The sequence below is a fragment of the Balaenoptera borealis genome, assembly GCF_965194805.1.
Source record: "Balaenoptera borealis genome assembly, chromosome: 4".
Classification (NCBI taxonomy): domain Eukaryota; kingdom Metazoa; phylum Chordata; class Mammalia; order Artiodactyla; family Balaenopteridae; genus Balaenoptera; species Balaenoptera borealis.
The window spans coordinates 63,149,750-63,167,724 of record NC_138861.1 but is presented as its reverse complement, the minus strand read 5'-3'; positions in this window follow the sequence as shown (position 1 = coordinate 63,167,724).

The window sequence follows — 17,975 nt, the reverse complement described above, 5'->3', positions numbered from 1 at the left end:
TACTACACTCTGAATGACACACTCTAGGTCCATCCACCTCACTACAAATAACTCAGTTTTGTTTCTTTTTATGGCTGAGTAATATTCCATTGTATATATGTGCCACATCTTCTTTATACATTCATCTATCTATGGACACTTACGTTGCTTCCATGTCTTGGCTATTGTAAATAGAGCTACAATGAACATTGTGGTACATGACTCTTTTCGAATTATGGTTTCCTCAGGGTATATGCCCAGTAGTGGAACTGCTAGATCATATGGTAGTTCTATTTTTAGTTTTTTAAGGAACCTTCATACTGTTCTCCATAGTGCCTGTACCAATTTACATTCCCACCAACAGTGCAAGAGGGTTCCCTTTTCTCCACACTCTCTCCAGCATTTATTCTTTGTGGATTTTTGGAGGATGGCCATTCTGACCAGTGTGAGATGATATCTCACTGTAGTTTTGATTTGCATTTCTCTAATAATTAATGATGTTGAGCATTCTTTCATGTGTTTGTTGGCAATCTGTATATCTTCTTTGGAGAAATGTCTATTTAGGTCTTCTGCCCATTTTTGGATTGGGTTGTTTGTTTTTTTAATATTGAGCTCCATGTGCTGCTTGTACATTTTGGAGATTAATCCTCTGTCAGTTGCTTCATTTGCAAATATTTTCTCACATTCTGAGGGTTGTCTTTTCATCTTGTTTGTAGTTTCCTTTGCTGTGCAAACGTTTTTAAGTTTCATTAGGTCCCGTTTGTTTATTTTTATTTTTTATTTCCATTATTCTAGGAGATGGATCAAAAAGATCTTGCCGTGATTTGTGTCAAAGAGTGTTCTTCCTATGTTTTCCTCTAAGAGTTTTATAGTGTTCAGTCTTACATTTAGGTCTTTAATCCATATTGAGTTTATTTTTGTGTATGGTGTTAGGGAGTGTTCTAATTTCATTCTTTTACATGTAGCTGTCCAGTTTTCCCAGCACCACTTATTGAAGAGACTGTCTTTTCTCCATCGTATATCCTTACCTCCTTTGTCATAGATTAGTTGACCTTAGGTGCCTGGGTTTATCTCCGGGCTTTCTGTCCTGTTCCATTGATCTATATTTCTGTTTTTGTGGCAGTACCATATTGTCTTGATTACTGTAGGTTTGTAGTATAGTCTGAAGTCAAGGAGTCTGATTCCTCCAGCTCGGTTTTTTTTCCCTCAAGACTGCTTTGGCTATTCGGGGTCTTTTGTGTCTCCATACAAATTTTAAGATTTTTTGTTCTAGTTCTGTAAAAAATGCCATTGGTGACTTGATAGGGATTGCATTGAACCTGTAGATTGCTTTGGGTAGTATAGTCATTTTCAGAATATTGATTCTTCCAATCCAAGAACATGGTATATCTCTCCATCTGTTTGTATCATCTTTAATTTCGTTCATCGGTGTCTTATAGTTTTCTGCATACAGGTCTTTTGTCTCCTTAGGTAGGTTTATTCCTAGGTATGTTATTCTTTTTGTTGCAATGGTAAATGGGAGTGTTTCCTTAATTTCTCTTTCAGATTTTTCATCATTAGTGTAAAGAAATGCAAGAGATTTCTGTGCATTAATTTTGTATCCTGCAACTTTACCAAATCCATTGATTAGCTCTTGTAGTTTTCTGGTGGCATCTTTAGGATTCCCTATGTATAGTATCATGTCATTTGCAAACAGTGACAGTTTTACTTCTTCTTTTCCAATTTGTATTCCTTTTATTTCTTTTTCTTCCCTGATTGCCGTGGCTAGGACTTCCAAAACTATGTTGAATAATAGAGGTGAGAGTGGACATCCTTGTCTTGCTCCTGATCTTAGAGGAAATGCTTTCAGGTTTTCACCATTGAGAATGATGTTTGCTGTGGGTTTGTCATATATGGCCTTTACTATGTTGAAGTACGTTCCCTCTATGCCCACTTTCTGGATAGTTTTTATCATAAATGGGTGTTGAATTTTGTCAAAATCTTTTTCAGCACCTGTTGAGATGATCGTATGGTTTTTCTTCTTCAATTTTTCTTCTTCAATGTGATATGGTGTATCACATTGATTGATTTGCATATATTGAAGAATCCTTGCATCTCTGGGATAAATCCCACTTGATCACAGTGTATGATCCTTTTAATGTGTTGTTGGATTCTGTTTGCTAGTATTTTGTTGAGGATTTTTGCATCTATATTCATCAGTGATATTGGTCTCTAATTTTCTTTTTTTGTAGTATCTTTGTCTGGTTTTGGTATTAGGGTGATGGTGGCCTCATAGAATGAGTTTGGGAGTGTTTCTTCCTCTGCAATTTTTTGGAAGAGTTTGAGAAGGATGGGTGTTAGCTCTTCTCTAAATGTTTGATAGAATTCACCTGTGAAACCATCTGGTCCTGGAATTTTGTTTGTTGGAAGATTTTTAATCACAGTTTCAATTTCATTACTTGTGATTGGTCTGTTCATTTTTCTATTTCTTCCTGGTTCAGTCTTGGAAGGTTAAACCTTTCTAAGAATTTGTCCATTTCTTCCAGGTTGTCCATTTTATATGGCATAGAGTTGCTTGTAGTAGTCTCAGGATGCTTTGTATTTCTGTGGTGTCTGTTGTAACTTCTCCTTTTTCATTTCTAATTATATTGATTTGAGTCCTCTCCCTCTTTTTCTTCATGAGTCTGGCTAATGGTTTATCAATTTTGTTTACCTTCTCAAAGAACTAGCTTTTAATTTTATTGATCTTTGCAATTGTTTTCTTTGTTTCTATTTCATTTATTTCTGCTCTGATCTTTATGATTTCTTTCCTTCTGCTAACTTTGGCTTTTGTTTGTTCTTCTTTCTCTAATTCCTTTAGGTGTAAGGTTAGATTGTTTATTTGAGATGTTTGTTGTTTCTTGAGGTATGATTATATTGCTATAAACTTCCCTCTTAGAACTGCTTTTGCTGCATCCCATAGGTTTTGGATCATCGTGTTTTCATTGTCATTTGTCTTTAGGTATTTTTTGATTTCCTCTTTGATTTCTTCAGTGATCTCTTGGTTATTTAGTAACATATTGTTTAGCCTCCATGTGTTTGTATTTTACATTTTTTTACTTGTAATTGATTTCTAATCTCATAGCACTGTGGTCAGAAAAGATGCTTGATATGATTTCAATTTTCTTAAGTTTACTGAGGCTTGATTTGTGACCCAAGATGTGATCTATCCTGGAGAATGTTCAGTGTGCACTTGAGAAGAAAGTGTGCTGAGTAATATTCCATTGTATATATGTGCCACATCTTCTTTATACATTCATCTGTCAATGGACACTTAACTTGCTTCCATATCCTGGCTATTGTAAATAGTGCTGCAATGAACATTGTGGTACATGCTTCTTTTTGAATTATGGTTTTCTCAGGGTATATGCCCAGTAGTGGGATTGCTGGGTCATATGGTAGTTCTATGTTTAGTTTTTTAAGGAACCTCCACCTGTTCTCCATAGTGGCTGTATCAATTTACATTCCCACCGACACTGCAAGAGGGTTCCCTTTTCTCCACACCCTATCCAGCATTTATAGTTTGTAGATATTTTGATGATGGCCATTCTGACCCATGTGAGGTGATACCTCATTGTAGTTTTGATTTGAATTTCTCTAATGATTAGTGATATTGAACATCCTTTCATGTGTTTGTTGGCAATCTGTATATATTCTTTGGAGAAATGCCTATTTAGATCTTCTGCCCATTTTTGGATTGGGTTGTTTGTTTTTTTGATATTGAGCTGTATGAGCTGCTTGTATATTTTGGAGATTAATCTTTGTCAGTTGCTTCATTTGCAAATATTTTCTCCCATTCTGAGGATTGTCTTTTCATCTTGTTTATGGTTTTCTTTGCTGTGCAAAAGCTTTTAAGTTTCATTAGGTCCCATTTGTTTATTTTTGCTTTTATTTCCATTTCTCTAGGAGGTGGGTCAAAAAGGATCTTGCTGTGATTTATGTCAAAGAGTGTTCTTCCTATATTTTCCTCTAAGAGTTTTATAGTGTTTGGGCTTACATTTAGGTCTTTAATCCATTTTGAGTTTATTTTTGTGTATGGTGTTAGGAAGTGTTCTAATTTCATTCTTTTACATGTAGCTGTCCAGTTTTTATGTTATTATTAAATCATAGTTTATGTAACCATTTCTTGTTTTGGGGGCAGATATATTTTCTTCATTTTTTTTTCTTTTACAGAAAACTCTGTGATACACATGCTGGGATCTACAATTATTTCTATGAAATAAATCCCTAGACATAGAACAACTGGAGGCAGAACATTACACACATGGACACTTGTCCAGAGATATTTTACAAAACATTTTCTATTCCAATTGCTTATTTTTGGAAAGTCATAAAAAGGTATAAGCAGTAAAATGGTGTGACCTAAAACCATCACATCCTTGCTATAATGCCTTCGTGTGGCAGAGATCAGGTAGATGACTGTTAAAATAGATGAGAGCCAGATATGATATGATAGTGGCATGGATGAGGGAGGTGAAAAGAGGTAGGATCCTAGATATTCTTTAAAGACTTTCTGATGGATGAGATGTAAGGGGTGAAAGAGAGAGTAGCAATGATTCCAGAGTTTTTGGTCTGAAAAACTGAAACAATAATGAAGGCTATAAAAGTATAGCAGCTGGTTGTACTGTAAGGAATATTAGGAGTTTCAATCTGAAAACATCAAATTTGAAATGTTTATTAGTGATCTAATTAGCAATAGCAAGTAAACAGTTGGATATTGAAGTTGAAATATAGGAGAGAGGTCAGGATCAGCAAGATTTTAAGAGTAAATGCCATAGAGGTGGCACTTAAAATGGAGGCCAGATGAGATCACCAAAGAAGTGATTGTAAATAGAAAAGAGAATAGGGTCAAACACCAAGACCTGTGGCACCTCAACATTGAGTGGCTTCTAAATAAAGTCATAAGTTATCATTTTACTTATTTTTATTAATAACAAAATTGAATATGTTCTCTTTGATTAAATTTCTGAATCTCCTTATGTTAACATTAGGAAAGATATTTTAAAATTTTAAACAAAATAAACATATAATGTTAATATGAAATATCCCACCCACTCCCACAAACATTATTAGCCAAGCAGACTGCAGGTTAAGGAATGCATTAGCACAGAGGGAACTGCTAAAGCAAAGATCAAGATAGTTTTCTTAGAAAGTTGTTAAATAAAACAACTTATAGTTTCTGTTATCTGAGGAGAAGAATCTCCACCCAAAACCCTCTTGGTGATGTACCAATATCTGATTAACAAAACTGTAATTTTAAACTTCATGGAGGCATATATAGTGATTAGTGTTCTGAAGCAAATGGAAAACTTATATGTGAAAGAAAGTAAATCGTGTTATGAGTCAAATCAGTGTAACACTCTTAAGTGTATGTGGTCTTTCTGGTTTGAAATTGATGACCCCACATCTCATGAAAAGACAGCATTATGTATTGTTCTGCTATTGGCACTTTTATTATATTGTTGATTATCCAGCAGGCATTCAACTCAAGAGACTCTTTGAAGGAAAGGTGAATTAGAAGACATATTCCTCTCATAGTAGAGGAATTGCCCAATTGAAATATGTTGGATCTACTTGAAGTGGTTCTTTGAAAAAGAAAGCCATTCTTTTCCATTTGCTCTTTCATTATTATTATTATTATTATTATTATTATTATTATTATTAATTGATGTATTCTCAGTACCAACTACAGAGCCTAAAAAATATAGTTGTTCAATATTTTTGAATGAATGAATAAGTGGGATTTATTATAACAAATGCTGTAAATATGAGATTAAAAATTATAATCAATATTTTTACATACAAATCAAGTAAGGTAAGAAGCTGTTAAGTCAATTCAATATACTAATGGTTAGGTTTTAATTTGTTATAACCAGATCTACAAACAACTCCACACTGTATTTTATGCATTGATAAACTCTCTCATTTAAATCTAAGAAGATCTTACAATGTGTATTAGGAAAATATTGTCTTTTTTCTACAGGTGAGGTTAAATGATCTCCCTACAGACAAATTGTTAAGTGACAGCTAGGATTTAAACATAGATCTAATTCCAAGGACAACTCCATTTACCATACAAGAGCTATCATAATTATTTCAATGAATTTTCAAATACACTAATTCTCACACCTGCATTTCCTCAGCAACAGATGTTTTTACTACCTGCCCTGGCTTGTGATTTAATGGGTATTTACATGTGAAAAATGGTAAATAGTTAAGAATAAAATAACAAATATCCAGGCAAAACAAACTTTATATAATTAAGAATATACTCAGAAAGTTCTAAAGTAATTTCAAATAAAATGGCTCTGATATTCACTTTCAAACAAGTTAATGAGAAAGATATTCCTTATATTTTTCTGATAAAATTATTTAAGAAAATATTTCCACACATTTTAAGCATTTGGAAGAATTTTGATTTACATTTTCTCCTTGAATACTTTCATGCATTGATTATTTCATTTCTACCATAAAGCCATGGGATTAGATTATGCAAAAAATAGAGTTGATTAAAATTGTAAAATTGTAGGAATATAAGACAATTACTCTATAATTAATACTAAATTACTGGATAATAGTTTTATTTGATAAAATTTTTCATAAGAGAACGATAGCCTAGAAATCACAGGCTATTGGGATTTATTTATTTATTTATTGTGATCTATTTATTCTAAATCACAGAATAACCATTAATTATCACATTTTGTACTGAACAAATGTAAAGATTCTTATGGTCTTAAAGAGAAGATCCTCCTTTGCCAGAAATATCTATTTGTTTGGTTGATGTTGTTTCAACTTAACCTGGAGCAATGTCATCTACATGAAATGTTTTCCTCTACCCTCAACACTACCATCCCCCTACCCCAGAAAAGTAGAAGAAACTTTTCAGGTTCAGAAAGGAACAAGACTTCACCAGGACCCAGGGAAATCACCCCTACCAAGGAATCCAGTTGAATAACCTAGCCCTAGGACATTCCTGCTTCGGATCTCTTCGTTAATTTCTCTATCAATTCCTCAAGGGAGGAAAAGAGGCATGGAAAAGTTAAGATGTTAATTGAGGGCATAGTGGGTTTGAGCAGCTATGATTTTAAAAATGGACAGTTCATTAAAATGTTATATCCTTCAGCAATGACCTGGTAGAAAAAAAAAACAGGTAGAAATGAAGAAAAAGTAATAATTATTTTCTTCTTTCAACAGCCATAAGAATATCGCTACTTACTATCTCGTTGGATTAGAAAAGAAAAATAAAACAAAGAGGAGGTTGAAAATAAGAATCAAGGGTAAGTAACAAAGGATTCAAAGGAAAGCCCGACAGAAAACATTGAGAACATTTGAGAAGTTCTCTAAGCAAGTTAGAAGGAATTAAATTTGTGAGAGAAATTAACAAGCCTGTGCTTCCCTCCTATTTCCGTATCCTCCCATCTTGAATGCTGTTTGGGTGGTGGTGTGTAATGAGATCTACATGAGGGTTTACATCTCAAACTTATTGGCTCTCAGCTAACTGAGCCAATGATTCTGCCTTTAAAAAAACATGAGCAATAAACACTTTTCCCACTCAAACATCAAGTGCACAGTTGTTTCACAAACTGGACTATTCAGAAACTTAGATTATATGACCATATTGATATATATTTGTTTTTCTGAGACTGGGCCTTTTAATTTTAAACACACGGTTTTTCCTTTAATATCTATTCAAAGGCTCATGAAATAATTTTCTTATGTTTTTCCAGCTTATTTATACATTATTCACTAGTTCATAAAATTTTGTGTAAGATGACACGGTTTTCACAGTTTCTATAGATTCAATTCCCCTTTGACCATGTGTGCAAGTTCACTTAAACAATTCCACTTTTCTAAGTTTTCTTCTCTTCTTTTTCCTTCATTCCTTAGAGAATTATTTTTACAACATTTGGGCCTCACACAAGGCTTTAACTTACAATTAAAATAAATTCACATTTTTATACTATTGTTTTCTATTAATGAACATGGTAGAGCCCTCTGTTTTATTAGGTCATTTTTAATTCTGCTTAATAATTGTGATAGGCAGAATAATGTCCCCCCAAAGATGTCTGTGCCCTAATCCCTGGAAGCTGTGAATATGTTATTCTCTATGGCAAAAGGGACTTTGCATATGTGATTAAAATTCAGGACCTTAAAATGTTGAGATTATCATAGATTATCCAGGTGAGCCTGATTTAACCACATAAATTCTTAAAAGTAGAAGAGAAAGGCAGAAGACTGAGTCAGAGAGAGATGACACCAAAAGGACTGTATGGCTTTGAAGATGGAGGGACGGGGCCGTGAGCCAAGTAATGTAGTAATCTCTAAAAGCTAGCCAACAACTCTCAGTTTACAGTCAAATGAAAATGGGTCCCTCAGCCCTACAACCACAAGGAACTGAATTCTGTCAACAACCCAAGTGAGCTGGAAACAGATTTTTCCCGAGAGCCTTCAAAAAAGAAGGCAGCCAACTGACACCTTTGTATTAGTCTGGTGAGACCCACCAGATTTTTTTAAGTGTAACATAATAAATTTGTATTTTTAAGCCACTAAATTTATGATAATTTGTTATGGCAGAATGAAAAGCTAATACAATAAAGTTTTATAGTTTTCAGAGTCAAGCTTGAACATATTTCATTATATTTAATAAGTATTTTGTTTTTTTATATTGAGAGTGACAACTATTTTTAAATTTTATATCCTCTTTGTTGCAGATATATAGAAATACAATTGATTTTGTACATTAACTTTTTATATAGTGACATTGCTATATTTACTTAGTTAATTCTGATCATTTTCCTGTACATTTGTCTGAATTTTTCACCTGCACAAACAAGTTGTCTGCAAGTGGTGTGGGTTATGTTACTTTCTCTCCAGTCTTTTTTATTGTTTTTTGATTCTTTACTGCTCTGGCAAGGACCTCCTGTATCATACTGTGTAGAAATAGTGATGGGACATCTATTGCTATGCAACAATAGATAAATAATATAGATTTTGGTAACTGAGAGTGAGGTGTTGCTACAGCAAATACCTAAAAATGTGGTAGTAGCTTTGGAACTGGGCCATGAACAGAGGCTGGAAGGATATTAAGGAACATGTTAGAAAAAATCCTAAATTACTTGAACAGACTCTTAGTAGAAATAAACACTTAAAGGACACTGCTGGTGACGAGACAGAAGGAAGTGAGGAGCAAATTACTGGAAAATAGAGAGAGCTATCTTTGGCTCCTGAAGTTATTGGGAAATCAGAAAATGTGCCTAGTGAACTGGATGCTCTGGCTAAGATTTCCCCAAAAATTGCTGAAGGTATGCCTGTTTTTCTCTCACTGCTTAGAATAATATGCAAGAGAACAGAACTAAATTATAAAGTGATGGATAGATTGTTAAAAGGATTTAATTGTTTTGCAACCTCTCAGCCTCTCCAGACAGCAAGATAAGCTAAACTGATGAAACGGCTTCCAAACAGTTCAAATCCAAGGCACTGTCAAAAAATATGGTCTAGATTAAAAGCCAAGGGTATAACTTTTTGTTAAGACCTCAGAAAGCACAAAAGTACTGCAACGTACTATTCAGTCATACAGAGAGCCCTGTAAAAGATTAAGTGTATGCCTCACAGATCTTCTCAATCAAATAGTAAGGTCTCTAGAAAGATTAAGGGTGCTGTCCCTTGGTCATCTCAGCAAGAAATCCAAGAAGGTTGGGGGTAATCTTAAAGCTATGAGTGAAGAGTGAATCTCAATGAGATTCACAAGAGACTCATAAAACTTTTGAGAGAATTATGTCAGCAAACACCACCAGCTTGAACTGAACTCCCGTTCTGTCTTCAAAACAATTGTTCAGGTGTAAATGGAGAATGGATTGGAGCAACTGCCTTAAACAGCAATTACTGTTAGCAGTTAAATTTTAACTTATTAGTCCCAGTGAGATGGGTGGATAAGAAACCCAGTTTATAAGGCCTAGGAGAGGATAGAGAGATCTTCCTAGATAATTGTGAAATTTTAGTTAACTATCCCTCCTCTTAAGTACTGTAAAAAGTAGCATCTCTAGAAAATGGCACTCCTTATAAAGATTATTACTCTTTACAAAATTTGCCTGGGTCTATTTTAGGGAACAACAAGACTACATTTTTCCAGTGATCTCCAAAGCCTAGTTTGTTGTTGGGCTCCTCTTACTTTAAAATCTGCAGTGTTCTCCTGTCTGTCCAAGCTATAGATTGGCTGATTGCTGGATGTTCTGAGTAGCAATTTCTTGTCTGGGTTCTCCAGACTAGTGTTGGGAGCAAGGGCACTGGTTCCCCTCAACCACAAAGGGCCCACAGGCATTTTAGTTCTTGGTAAACTTATCTTTATTCAAATAAAAGTAGGAAAATAATTATTCTGTGTCATGGAATTGAATGTACATCAAAATGACCTGGAAATTGCAAAGCCCATATCTGGCTTAATCACTGTGCCTAATCTCTTCTTGTCCTCCAGATCCACTGTCCAGCTTTTCCCATCTGTTCTCTGCCCCAGGAGGCTCACCTGTGTGAAGCGTCTCACTGTGTTCCTTGCCTTCATATTTCATGTTGATTCAGCTAACTAGTGAGCACTAGTATGGAATGAAAGGAGAAACTCACTCCCTGATTATCTCACCACTTTCAGGATGAAATAAGATTGGATGATTCGTTGAATACCTAGGTATAAAGGGCAGGGTAAGAAAAGTCTACTAGTTGAAAAAACATATTAATATAGAACCAATGGAAGTTATATTTCTCTTGACAGACAGCTCAGGAGGTCTTAAAGAGATCCATATATACTATTCTCATCACTGGCCACATTATAACATCATAGAGATTTTAGCAAAATAATGAATTTTTAAATTTTACTACAAGTAAATTTTACCTTAAGTAAATTTACTTCAATACTGTTGAATTAAAAGCACAAATGTTTCCAAAAATATATGACTAGAAATACAGTGTTTCAGTACTGCAGAAAATTATTGAGAGTTAAATTATACATTTTTGAATTTTGATTTATTTATTTATTCAACAAACATTTACTAGCATAACTTACAAACTATTGGGGGAAATTAAGTTTGATCAATTCTTGAACAGACCATAATTTTGAGTTTGATCATGGTGATAATGTTGAGTTGAATGATGATGTCTGAGCAAAGAAAACAGAAGAGAATTACAAATGCAAACGATTAAAAAAAAATTTTACGTGGAAATTAATTGAAATAAAATTATATTTTTCTATAATTTGTATATGCACATATATATCAGAATGAAGATATGTCTACTTAACACATTTCATTATTCCTCAAATGACACTATAACTACAAATTCTCACCTATTTCTGAATTGCTAACCCACTGCTTGGAGTTAACCTAAGACTACCAATTTCTACTTATACAACCACTCTTATCCTTCCTTCAAAAATATATGATGTATTTATTTTCCTTTCAGATCTTCTACCAAGCAATCATTTTACATTGCCTTGCCTTTCTAAATATTACATTTTAGGACAGAAGCCCAAGTAGGTATGAAACTCCCTTCTCTAATTATTGGATAAGAAAGACACACATCAGCAATTATTCTCCCACTTTTTTCAAAACAATCTGATAGAAATATGTCTAAGGTCATGTTAATACCCAATAATTTGATAGGAATATGTCCAGGTATTTATTATTTTATTTAATCTTGACTAGTGTTTAAATGTTAAATGATTAGTAATCTCTTTCCTCTATATCAATAACGTGTTAATAATTGTGTAATGCATCTTACTGATAATCACAAAGAGCTTGGTCTACTTTTCTAAAACTTCCTGAATATCCTTCAGTTCTCACTGGAGACAGCATGAATAATTTGTACATAAACATAGAGTTTATAATGTTATATAATAAAAATTTCTATATAAGGACTTCCCTTACAAAATTAGATATAAACTCAAATATAGGGAATAGGCAGACCAAAGTCATTAGCCTCCAAAGTCCTTTCTACTATATTCCAATATTCAGTAAAAATGAAAACCATAAATGGAACACCTAAAATAATACTGATCTTATAAAGAAGAGTGTTTTGATTAGTGTTCCAAAGTAACGACAAACGTAAAAGAGAAAGGAGGCAAACCCTATTATGAGTCAAATCAGTGTATATATATTTTTATTAAATTTAAAGTGATTATTTCAAGTCTTGGAAAAGACAATATTGTGTATTGTTATTGCACAACCTTTATTAAGATATTGATTATCACTCAGGCTCCCAGTCATTCAAGTACAGCCAAACCCTGACTTCTGATCTTCATGAGGTTTTTGGACAAAAAGGTGAATGGAGAAAGTTTGTCCAAAAGAAATGGCTAAGTGGAGTCACACTTGCTCTGTTAACTGGATATCAGTGGAACAAAGCCACTTTTTTCTATTTGTGTTATAACTCTTTCCAATAAATCCTTAGCTCTTTAAGACAGGAACTGGGTCCGTCCTTCTCTTGTTGCATCCAGTAAGAGTGACTGTCCAATAAATATATGTTGAATGAATAATTAAATCAAAATTGTCATTTCATACTCAGTAATGATGAGATTTAAAGTTATATTAAATATATCTATAGTTAATGTTATGAAAAAATTTCAATTCACAAATAAGTTAAATTGTAAAAAATATTGTCACATAGTGCTATAGAGTTCACAAAGTAAATGAATATTCTAATTTAATTCTAACATCCACTGATTAAGATAAATAAAACAGGGATGATTCTCATCTTATAGATGAGAAAATGGCATTTACAAATAAGTTTACCAAGGTCAAGTAGTAATAAAATGACAGAGCTAGGAGTTAAATCTAGGCCTGAAATGAAAAGACCTGTAAATATAATCTCTAACTGAATGAACATTTCATCCTTAAGTATGTATTATTGTACTAGCTTTCCAACAATTACTTTAACTCAAAGAGCAATATTTAATATCATGGGAATGGTATTGCCAAGCTACTGAAGTGATGATTATAATCATTCAACCCATGACACGTGCTTTTGATCTGAAGGTAATTATTATGTACATAGATTCTCAGTGTACAACACTCTGCTGATTAAAAGAACAATCAAGTGACAGTCTTGGACATAACTTTGGGGATTCAGTATTTGTTCCAATGAAAAATAAAAGAATGTCAGCTATGGCATATTATTAAGATGAGCCAGAGGATAGGGAAAATTGAGGAAGCCTGATGGAAAAAGAAATGCCAAGAAGTTTGACTTTGTCTTTCTATCTAATTAGACCCATATGTCACAATCATTATTGAATTTTAGTGTTATACGATATGAAGGTAGTATGCAGGGTAAAAAAAAAAGTTGTAATTACCATTAAGCAAAATTCTAGGTGTCTTAAAATGAGAAGAGAAAGCAAGCCAATTAAGTGCAGACTGAGTGTCTATACTGTTTGATAAAAGTACTGTTAACATCATGCCTTGCATAGCATACACTGGAGGTCAATAACAACTTAATTTTGGAATTTTTATGGTGGTTTTAGAATATATATCAATGAATCACCTCAGCAGGTGACATAATAGGAGTAATGCACTTTGATGGATTCCAGGCACATAGACAATTAGCTAACAGCCATAACAGCCAGTGTTTGAGTTTACTAAAGGAAGTGGATGTCTGAGAGATCAACATATTATCGATATAAATCATACAGAAAAGAAAAAAAAGACTGTAATAGGCATGATATTATTTTTAGTTTTTTCTTCCACATTATAAACATATTTTTCAGACACTCAAAATCAAACACTGTGGGGGGGACCTTCAAGATGGCAGAGAATTAAGACGTGGAGATCACCTTCCTCCACACAAATACATCAAAAATACATCTACGTGTGGAATAACTCCTACAGAACACCCACTAAACACTGGCAGAAGACCTCAGACTTCCCAAAAGACAAGAAAATCCCCACGTACCTGGCCGTGTGGGTGACAGGGTCTGGGTGCTCCAGCCTGGTGTCAGGCCTGAGCCTCTGAGGTGGGAGAGCCGAGTTCAGGACATTAGAACACCAGAGACCTCCTGGTCCCAAGTAATAACATCAAGACTTCTCCCAGAGATCTCCATCTCAAAGATAAGACAGAGCTCCACCCAACGGCCAGCAAACTTCAGTGCTGATGCTCCATGCCAAACAACTAGCAAGACAGGAACACAACCCTACCCATTAGCAGAGAGGCTGCCTAAAATCACACTAAGTTCACAGAAACCCCAAAACACACCATCAGACGTGGTCCTGCCCACCAGAAAGAAAAGATCCAGCCCCACCCACCAGAACACAGGCACTAGTCCCTTTTACCAGGAAGCCTACACATGCCACTGAACCAACCTGACCCACTGGGGGCAGACACCAAGAACAACGGGTACTACAAACCTACAGCCTGCAAAAAGGAGACCCCAAACACAGTAAGTTAAACAAAATGAGAAGACAGAGAAATATGCAACAGATGATTAAGCAAGGTAAAAACCAACCAGACCAAACAAACGACCAGGAAATAGGCAGTCTACCTGAAAAAGAATTCAGAGTAATGATTGTAAAGATGATCCAACATCTTGGAAATAGAAAGGAGAAAATACAAGAAACATTTAACAAGGACCTACAAGAACTGAAGAGCAAACAAACAATGATGAACAGCATAATAAATGCAATTTAAAATTCTCTAGAAGGAATCAATACCAGAATACTGAGGCAGAAGAAAGGATAAGTGACCTAGAAGACAAAATAGTGGAAATAACTACCGCAGGGCAGAATAAAGAAAAAAGAATGAAAAGAAAAGAGGACAGTCTCAGAGACTTCTGGGACAACATTAAATGCACCAACATTTGAATTCTAGGGGTCCCAGAAGAAGAAGAGAAAAAGAAAGTGTCTCGAAAAATATATGAAGAGATTATAGTTGAAAACTTCCCTAATATGGGAAAGGAAATAGTCAATCAAGTCCAGGGAGCACAGAGCGTCCCATACAGGATAAATCCAAGGAGAAACATGACAAGACATATGTTAATCAAACTATCAAAAATTAAATACAAAGAAAAAATATTAAAAGCAGTAAGGGAAAAGCAACAAATAACATACAAGGGAATCCCCATAAGGTTAAGAGCTGATCTTTCAGCAGAAACTCTGCAAGCCAGAAGGGAGTGGCACGACATATTTAAAGTGATGAAAGGGAAAAACCTACAAACAAGACTACTCTACCCAGCAAGGATCTCATGCAGATTCAACAGAGAAATTAAAAACTTTACGGATAAGCAAAAGTTAAGAGAATTCAGCACCACCAAATCAGCTTTACAACAAATGCTAAAGGAACTTCTCTAGGCAAGAAACACAAGAGAAGAAAAAGACCTACAAAAAGAAACCCAAAACAGTTAAAGTGGTAATAGGAACATACATGTCAATAATTACCTTAAATGTAAATGGATTAAATGCTTCAACCAAAAAACACAGACTGGCTGAATGGACACAAAAACAAGACCCGTGTATATGCTGTCTACAAGAGACCCACTTCAGACCTAGGGACACATACAGACTGAAAGTGAGGGGATGGAAAAAGATATTCCATGCAAATGGAAATCAAAAGAAAGTTGGAGTAGCAATTCTCATATCAGACAAAATAGACTTGAAAATAAAGACTACTACAAGAGACAAAGAAGAACACTACATAATGATCAAGGGATCAATCCAAAAAGAAGACATAACAATGGAAAATATTTATGCACCCAACATAGGAGACCTCAATACATAAGGCAAATGCTAACAGCCATAAAAGGGGAAATTGATAGTAACACAAAAATAGTAGGGGACTTTAACACCACATTCTCACCAATGGACAGATCATCCAAAATGAAAATAAATAAGGAAACACAAGCTTTAAATGACAAACTAGACAAGATGGACTTAATTGATATTTACAGGACATTCCATCCAAAAATGGAATACACTTTCTTCTCAAGTGCTCATGGAACATTCTCCAGGATAGATCATATCTTGGGTCATAAATCAAACCTTGGTAAATTTAAGAAAACTGAAATCATTTCAAGTATCTTTCCCAACCACAATGCTATAAGACTAGATATCAATTACAGGAAAAATCTGTAAAAAAATATAAACACATGGAGGCTAAACAATATGCTACTAAATAACCAAGAGATCAGTGAAGAAATCAAAACGGAAATCAAAAAATACCTAGAAACAAATGACAATGAAAACACGATGACCCAAAACCTATGGGATGCAGCAAAAGCAGTTCTAAGAGGGAAATTTATAGCAATACAATCCTATCTCAATAACAAGAAAAATCTCAAATAAACAACCTAACCTTACACCTAAAGCAATTAGAGAAAGAAGAACAAAAAAATCACAAAGTTAGCAGGAGGAAAGTAATCATAAATATAAGATCAGAAATAAATGAAAGACAAATGAAGGAAACAGTAGCAAAGACCAATAAAACCAAAAGCTGGTTCTTTGAGAAGATAAACAAAATTGATAAACCAGGGCTTCCCTGGTGGCGCAGTGGTTGAGAATCTGCCTGCCAATGCAGGGGACACAGGTTCGAGCCCTGGTCTGGGAAGATCCCATATGCCGCAGAGCAACTGGGCCCGTGAGTCACAATTATTGAGCCTGCGCATCTGGAGCCTGAGCTCCGCAACAAGAGAGGCCGCAATAAGTGAGAAGGCCCACGCACCACGATGAAGAGTGGTCCCCGCTTGTCACTACTAGAGAAAGCCCTCACACAGAAACAAAGACCCAACACAGCCATAAATAAATAAATAAATAAATAAAACAAAAAAAAAACTATTCATTAAAAAATTTGATAAACCATTAGCCAGACTCATCAAGAAAAAAAGGGAGAAGACTCAAATCAATAGAATTAGAAATGAAAAAGGAGAAGTAACAACTGACACTGCAGAAATACAAAGGATCATGAGAGATTACTACAAGCAACTCTATGCCAATAAAATGGACAATGTGGAAGAAATGGGCAAATTCTTAGAAAAGCACAACCTTCCGAGACTGAACCAGGAAGAAATAGGAAATGGAAAATAGGAACAGACCAATCACAAGCACTGAAATTGAAACTGTAATTAAAGATCTTCCAACAAACAGAAACAGAGGACCTGATGGCTTCACAGGCGAATTCTATCAAACATTTAGAGAAGAGCTAATATCTATCCTTCTCAAACTCTTCCAAAATATAGCACAGGGAGAAACACTCTCAAACTCATTCTATGAGGCGACCATCACCCTGATACCAAAACCAGACAAAGATACCACAAAAGAAGAAAACTACAGGCCAATATCACTGATGAACATAGATGCAAAAATTCTCAATAAAATACTAGCAAACAGAATCCAGCAGCCCATTAAAAGGATCATACACCATGATGAAGTGGGGTTTATCCCAGGAATGCAAGGATTCTTCAGTATATGCAACTTAATCAATGTGATACACCATATTAAAAACTTGAAGGATAAAATCCAGATGATAATCTCAACAGAAGCAGAAAAAGCTTTCAACAAAATTCAACATCCATTTATGATAAAAACTCTCCAGAAAGTAGGCATAGAGGGAAGTTACATCAACATAATAAAGGCCATATATGACAAACCCACAGCCAACATTATTCTCAATGGTTAAAAACTGAAAGCATTTCCTCTGAGATCAGGAACAAGACAAGGATGTCCACACTCACCACTATTATTCAACATAGTTTTGGAAGCTTTAGCCATGGCAATCAGAGAAGAAAAAGAAATAAAAGGAATCCAAATTGGAAAAGAAGTAAAACTGTCACTGTTTGCAGAAGACATGATACTATACATAGAAAATCCTAAAAATGCCACCAGAAAACTGCTAGAGCTAATCAATTAATTTGGTAAAGTAGCAGGATATAAAATTAATGCACAGAAATCTCTTGAATTCCTATACATTAATGATGAAAAATATGAAAGAGAAATTAAGGAAACACTCCCATTTACCATTGC